This window comes from Spodoptera frugiperda, chromosome 5, assembly GCF_023101765.2.
Source record: "Spodoptera frugiperda isolate SF20-4 chromosome 5, AGI-APGP_CSIRO_Sfru_2.0, whole genome shotgun sequence".
NCBI classification, from domain to species: Eukaryota; Metazoa; Arthropoda; class Insecta; order Lepidoptera; family Noctuidae; genus Spodoptera; species Spodoptera frugiperda.
In genome coordinates, this window is record NC_064216.1 from 18,924 (window position 1) to 25,348 (window position 6,425).

Consider the following 6,425-nt stretch of genomic DNA (forward strand, 5'->3'; position numbering starts at 1 on the left):
TCTATCGATTCTAATAACATGTTGTAAAATAGAAATGTCAATTTCTGATGTCATTTTGGAACTATGAATATATTTTGTAGAAAAATCGGGCATCTATAATAAAAATATGAAGTAGTAGGAGCCCATTCCAGCTTCGCACGGACATAGGTACTAATATAATCAAAGAAAAGATACAATGTATAACAGTGAATATCTAAAAAATTACATTCATTGAAAACATAAAACTAATATTTCATTTTTTGTGATTATATTTTTTAAACTAGTTTTTTTGTATTTACATCGTTTATGTGGTAATATATATATATATATATAACGACCACATCACATATATCTTTATATATATAATTCTTCTGTAAGTGTGTATGTCACTGAACTTCTTTTAAACGACTGGACCGATTTTGATGAAATTTTTTGTGTGTGTTCAAGGGGATCTGAGAATGGTTTAGATTTACAATTTTGTCCGCTGGACAATGTTTTTTTAATTAATTTTTAATGTAGTTGTTGGTTTTGGAATGTTTTACATTGGATCCGACAAATTTTCAAACTAAAGACGTGTAGACAGGACAAAGTCTGTCGGGTCCGCTAGTATATATACATATATATATCTATTATATTTTAATAATATAATTTTAATATATATTTATCTCTATTATTTATAGTTATTTTAGTGTAAGTATAAATAATAGAGATATGGTGTCGCGACATTTTTTATAGATAATGATGTGTCCTGAAAAATTGTAATATGTACATCATTATGTTCTATCATTTAATAGTTTTCACAGCGCACGGTTAGTTAGTTGTGGTGCCCGTTAAGTAGGCATTATGAATGAACCTAGCGACATGTATTGGAAAATTACACGTTCGATCGATCGCACATTATATGCGAAAAATGAAAGTTAATCTCATTTTTTTTATAAATGCTATTTTATTAGTCGGAAATCAAGGAATTATACGATTGTTTCTGTAAATGTTGTTGGGTTAATCGATAGCATGAACACACAAGTGCACCTACTTTTGTTGACATTTCTCGTATTATATTGTTTAGTCTATTTCATGATCACGAATTATGATCGTCTGTTGCATGATTAGGTACATGCGATGGCCAAGTCGATCTATTTTATTTAAAACATATGTATTTTTTTATGTTTAATGGACCGACGTTTGGCCGTTATCTCGCTTGATGGTAAGTGATGATGCGGCCTACGATGGAGCACGTCTGCCCATAAGCAACCTATTCACTCGGGCTTTGAAGACACCCAGGTTGTACCCATCAGGAAACACAGATTCCGGCAAGGAGTTCCACTCCCTAGCAGTTCGCACAAGGAAGCTTGAAGCGAAGCGCTTCGTGCGAGTGGGTGGGATATCCACCATGAAACGGTGACGCCTCGCCGATTGTCTTGTGGTTCGATGATATACTCCATACATGACCGAACCTGCGCTTGCTACAGGCTCAGCAGTTGTTTCGGTGTGAAGTACCGTCTCACCTTCGAGAGGATACCCAACTTCCTACCAGCCAGTTGCGCCTTCGACTCTATATAAGAGCCGAAGTTTAGCGTTGGCGATAGAGTTACGCCCAGGAGCTCAAGATGATCCGATCCGATCCGTAGGAGCCAGCGGAAATTGATTCCGTTTGGCAGAGAATAGACACGCCTGGGTTTTGGTAGCGTTGAACTTGACCAAGTTGGCTTTATATTTATATGATAACAATTTAGATAATAAAATACCTTAAGACAGAAGGTCCCTTAAGTAGGGACTAAATAAAATAACCGACTTGGTATTATGGGTATATGGGACTCACAGCTTTTTACAGAAAACAAAACCGATGAGTTGCGAGACTTGGGCTTTTTACAGGATGTTTTTGATGGTATAGGAGTTTTTCACAGTAAATAATAGCACGGATTTAGAATTGTGGCCTGTGTATAGCTCTACGAGACGCGCCTTATATATATGGGGGCACGGTAGTATTAAGCGAAGCGCAAGCGCAAGGGCACTACCTACCTTTTCTCGAAGCGCTTCGTCGTATTTTTGAACCTTCATAACTTGAGTTTGGGTTATACCAGATAAACAAAATTTTCAGGATATAATGTCAGTGGTAGACTTAATAAACCTCTAAAGTTTCAATTGCATAGCTCTTATACTTTAGATTTTATTGATATCTAAAATACCCCGATTTCGTCACTCACTCACTCACTCACTGATGATCAACAAAATTCTTAAGGTACTTCCTGAAGTCCTAGAAAACTGAAATTTGGTATGTAAGCTAGTATTAGTACCCAAACAACAAAAAAATCCTAAAACTTGGAACTTTTACCCCCAACCCCTTAAACTAGGGGTGAAAGTTTGTTCGAGACTTCCGCAACTTTTGACGCTAGAGGTCTGAATGCGGCCGCGGAGGGGTAAAAATCTGAAATAGGGAAACTTAATTCCCTATTTCCTGCTTGAGATCTGAAAATTATACACAAGTACATAGAACACAAACTTTTCATCAAATCAAAACATTATCCTACCCATAAGTACTTAGATATGAATAATATTACTACACTTCACTTCGGTAAGTGTTTATTAATCAACCTATACTTTTGAACATAAGCATCGTAAGTATAGTATGCGCCAACGCCCGCCGCCTGCCCCCTCGTCCCCGCGCAGTAGCTAAAAATAATCGGCCCGTCAGCGAGCGCGGCACCCGAATGCGGGCAGACGCGCGAGGGCAGACGTCGTTGACGGTTGTCTCGTTGAATGAAAAATTTTCGGAATATTTCGGTGATTTAAAAGTTTGCTATCGCGGAGAAAAAAACCATTTGCCTAATATTTAATTGTTAGTAGTTTAGTAGGTAAAGGTTTAGATACTAGTGTTTTAATTTTCATTGATAAAAAGTATTAGGATGAGCGACAAAAAACTACTTGTATTTGTCGCTCATTTTATCTTTCTATCATAAGCAACCTACAAAAAGAAATGAAATCCCACAAAAACATTTCATGTTAAATGTTGCCAAGACGAGACCATATAGCTCGCACTGTCAAAAAGTAATCAGATCCCGTGTAGAGCCAAGTTTCTAACCCTACATGCCCAGACCTAAATCGATAAGCCCTAATTTCACACTCAAGTTACGGGGAAATTCTACAGCCATAGCTCGTACTGCGTAGTTCGTAGCGCGTAGCAGAGTTTTTACGCTATAATCTCGTAGGCGTACAAACCTTGGACGTAACTGGCGTGTTGGCCGCACGGAAAGAGTGTAGAAGATTGTTGAATAGATTTTTAAGCTCAAGCCCATATGACGAATAGCAAAAAGTCCGTGCGGCCGACTCGCCAGTTACGTCCAAGGTTTGCACGCCTACGAGATTATAGAGTAAAAACTCTGCTACGCGCTACGAACTACGCAGTACGAGCTATGGCTGTAGAATTTCCCCGTAACTTGAGTGTGAAATTAGGGCTTATCGATTTAGGTCTGGGCATGTAGGGTTAGAAACTTGGCTCTACACGGGATCTGATTACTTTTTGACAGTGCGAGCTATATGGTCTCGTCTTGGCAACATTTAACATGAAATGTTTTTGTGGGTATCTAAGACACATAGGATGACTATTTTGAAAATGAGTGTTAACATTTTGGTAGAGGTCGGTATGGGTGAGACTCAAATTTCAAAAGGGCATCAACTAATCACTTAACATGCATCTTGCCACTTACCTCCTACTTTGTGCTTTGCAAAATAATTAAAAGCGAGAAGCTCTCTGCGGGCACGACGACGTGCTGTCCCCTCGTGCGGACGGTTCTACTGCTACTGACTAGCGACTGCAACCAAATGTGGCAAACTGTGCTTAACTCAATTAACTAAAGTAATTCTGTAATATTATGTATATTTAAGATACTTGGTTAAATATAATTATATAACAATCTTGGAATGGAACGGAATTATTCGTTCACACAATTAATTAGGTATTTGCATTGGGTATTTAGTAAAAGTAAATAGCTACCTAGCTAATATAATCCATACTTTTTAACATAAGTATTGTATAAATGAAAAAGTGCGTGTGCTTGTCTGTTTGTTTGTCCGTTTTTCAGGGCAAAACGAACCGACGAATTGACGCGGTTTAAAGTGAAGATAGTTAAAAGGTGGAGTGTGATATAGGCTACTTCTTGTCTCATACCAGCCCCCCACTTCCCTAAAATAAGGGGGGGGTAGGTGGAAGTTTGTATAGCGCATTATGAAGCATTTGTATGGAGCAAGCTAAAAATTGTTAGGTACCTATGACTACTTGTGACTAACAAAAATATCTCTGACCGTAACATTATGTTAGATAATTGTTTCATCAGGTGTAGTTTTACGGACCTTATGGAGTCTAGAACAAATTTCCGTGCGTTGAGGCGTGCCATACCTTTTACTGGAAGCAAGTATAACAGCTCACACATAGGACCCACTTATTTTTAAATCAAATTTCCGTGGTGCTTGGCGACTGGGCTTCTCCCAGTTGTGTAGTCTCTTTTGTGCCTTTAGGCTTAAGTCATAATCATATTCATTTATTTGCTTTCCACAATGTAGGTACATACATATATGTTTTAGTCTTACAGGTAAAAGTAACAATTATGGACCCAGTTTGGGCACACCAATTTTAAAGATATAAATATTCAGGCTTAATAATTATATAATTATATATGTATAATTATACTTTATCTTAGTTTAGAAATCCTTAAATATTTATAATTATTGAGATCTTAAAATATACTTTGTCGGTGATTCTGTCTCCTGCATTAAATTCACCGAGGGAAATGGAAACTATCGTTTTCTCCTCTAATAATATCTTCTGATTGATTTCGTTGCGGGATCCAAGACAGTCTTTCATATCCCTGGGACGCGCCGGACTTCAATGTTCCCTTGTTTTCATGGTTGTATCTACTGTAGATCCTGGCTTACAGGAGTTGCAGCAGTGTGGGAGGTTGTGGCGGGCTTGTCCCATAACAAAAATATCATGCCTATTTTTTTTCTATATGCCACCAACACCTTAAAAGAAGGCGAGCGAATCCGCAGGTAAAACCTAATAAGTAGGTACCTAATGAATAAATTAGTAAGAAAATACATAGTGCTTCTTAATTAGCAATAACGAGGAGATAACTAATGAGTTTAAACAACAGCGAAGTACCTATTATGCTGAAATGGCGTGCGGTGGTCGATTCTGGCCAAGTCTGCGTCCACCTCTGCGCTATGGCTACACGTGGCGGCGAAGATTAATGTTCGCGTCGTTGCAACAAAATATCGTCGCGTGGTATAAAGTGTGTCCTATGTTTTATTCCAGACCATACCTACGATGTATTGGCAACAAATAAACGCTAAAACAACTTAAATCAAATCAGCATTTTTTATTTTTTGATATTTTTGTAGTCAATTCGGGATCTTTTTACAAAAACCGAAAATGTTGAATACATATCTAAGAAACCAGCCACTTTCGGACCAGAGACCTCAGGGCTAATTTTGTAATTCCAACTAATTATAATGCGTCGAATTAAAAGTCACCGGTGCTAACCGGCTCCGATCGCGTACATTTTCTCGATCGTGTAGCCGATTGCCTCTGATCACGTACATTTTCTCGATCGTGCAGCCGATTGCCTCTGATCACGTACATTTTCTCGATCGCGCAGCCGATTGGCTCTGATCACGTACATTTTCTCGATCGTGCAGCCGATTGGCTCTGATCACGTACATTTTCTCGATCGTGCAGCCGATTGCCTCTGATCACGTACATTTTCTCGATCGTGCAGCCGATTGCCTCTGATCACGTACATTTTCTCGATCGTGCAGCCGATTGCCTCTGATCACGTACATTTTCTCGATCGTGCAGCCGATTGCCTCTGATCACGTACATTTTCTCGATCGCGCAGCCGATTGGCTCTGATCACGTACATTTTCTCGATCGTGCAGCCGATTGGCTCTGATCACGTACATTTTCTCGATCGTGCAGCCGATTGCCTCTGATCACGTACATTTTCTCGATCGTGCAGCCGATTGCCTCTGATCACGCATCCGCTTTCAGGTCGTTTCCAGCAGATGTATGTGAAATAGTTGGCGACTCCGCCGCGACCAACTTCAAGCGTATATATATACGATCCGGTCTGTGAACGGACCCTTAGAATGTAACCCACCGCCTCCGCGAGTATATACTCGCCCGGACCATACTCGACCATCGGCCTCATTGCGCCCGGCCGGACGGCGCGGGTGGCGACAAGACTTGGAGTCCGAGTCGTATAATTAAATCAACTTCTCTCATAGACAAGTTTTATTTGAGTCTTGCAGTAGTCAAGTGGTTCAGTACCCGAGTGATGTATGAACAGATTGCGTTATAGCTTATTTACCTCTAGTTTTAAAATTCTGTTTATGTCTTCTTTAAAATTATAAAGAATTATAATTGTATTAATTACACTGACGATACCAGTATC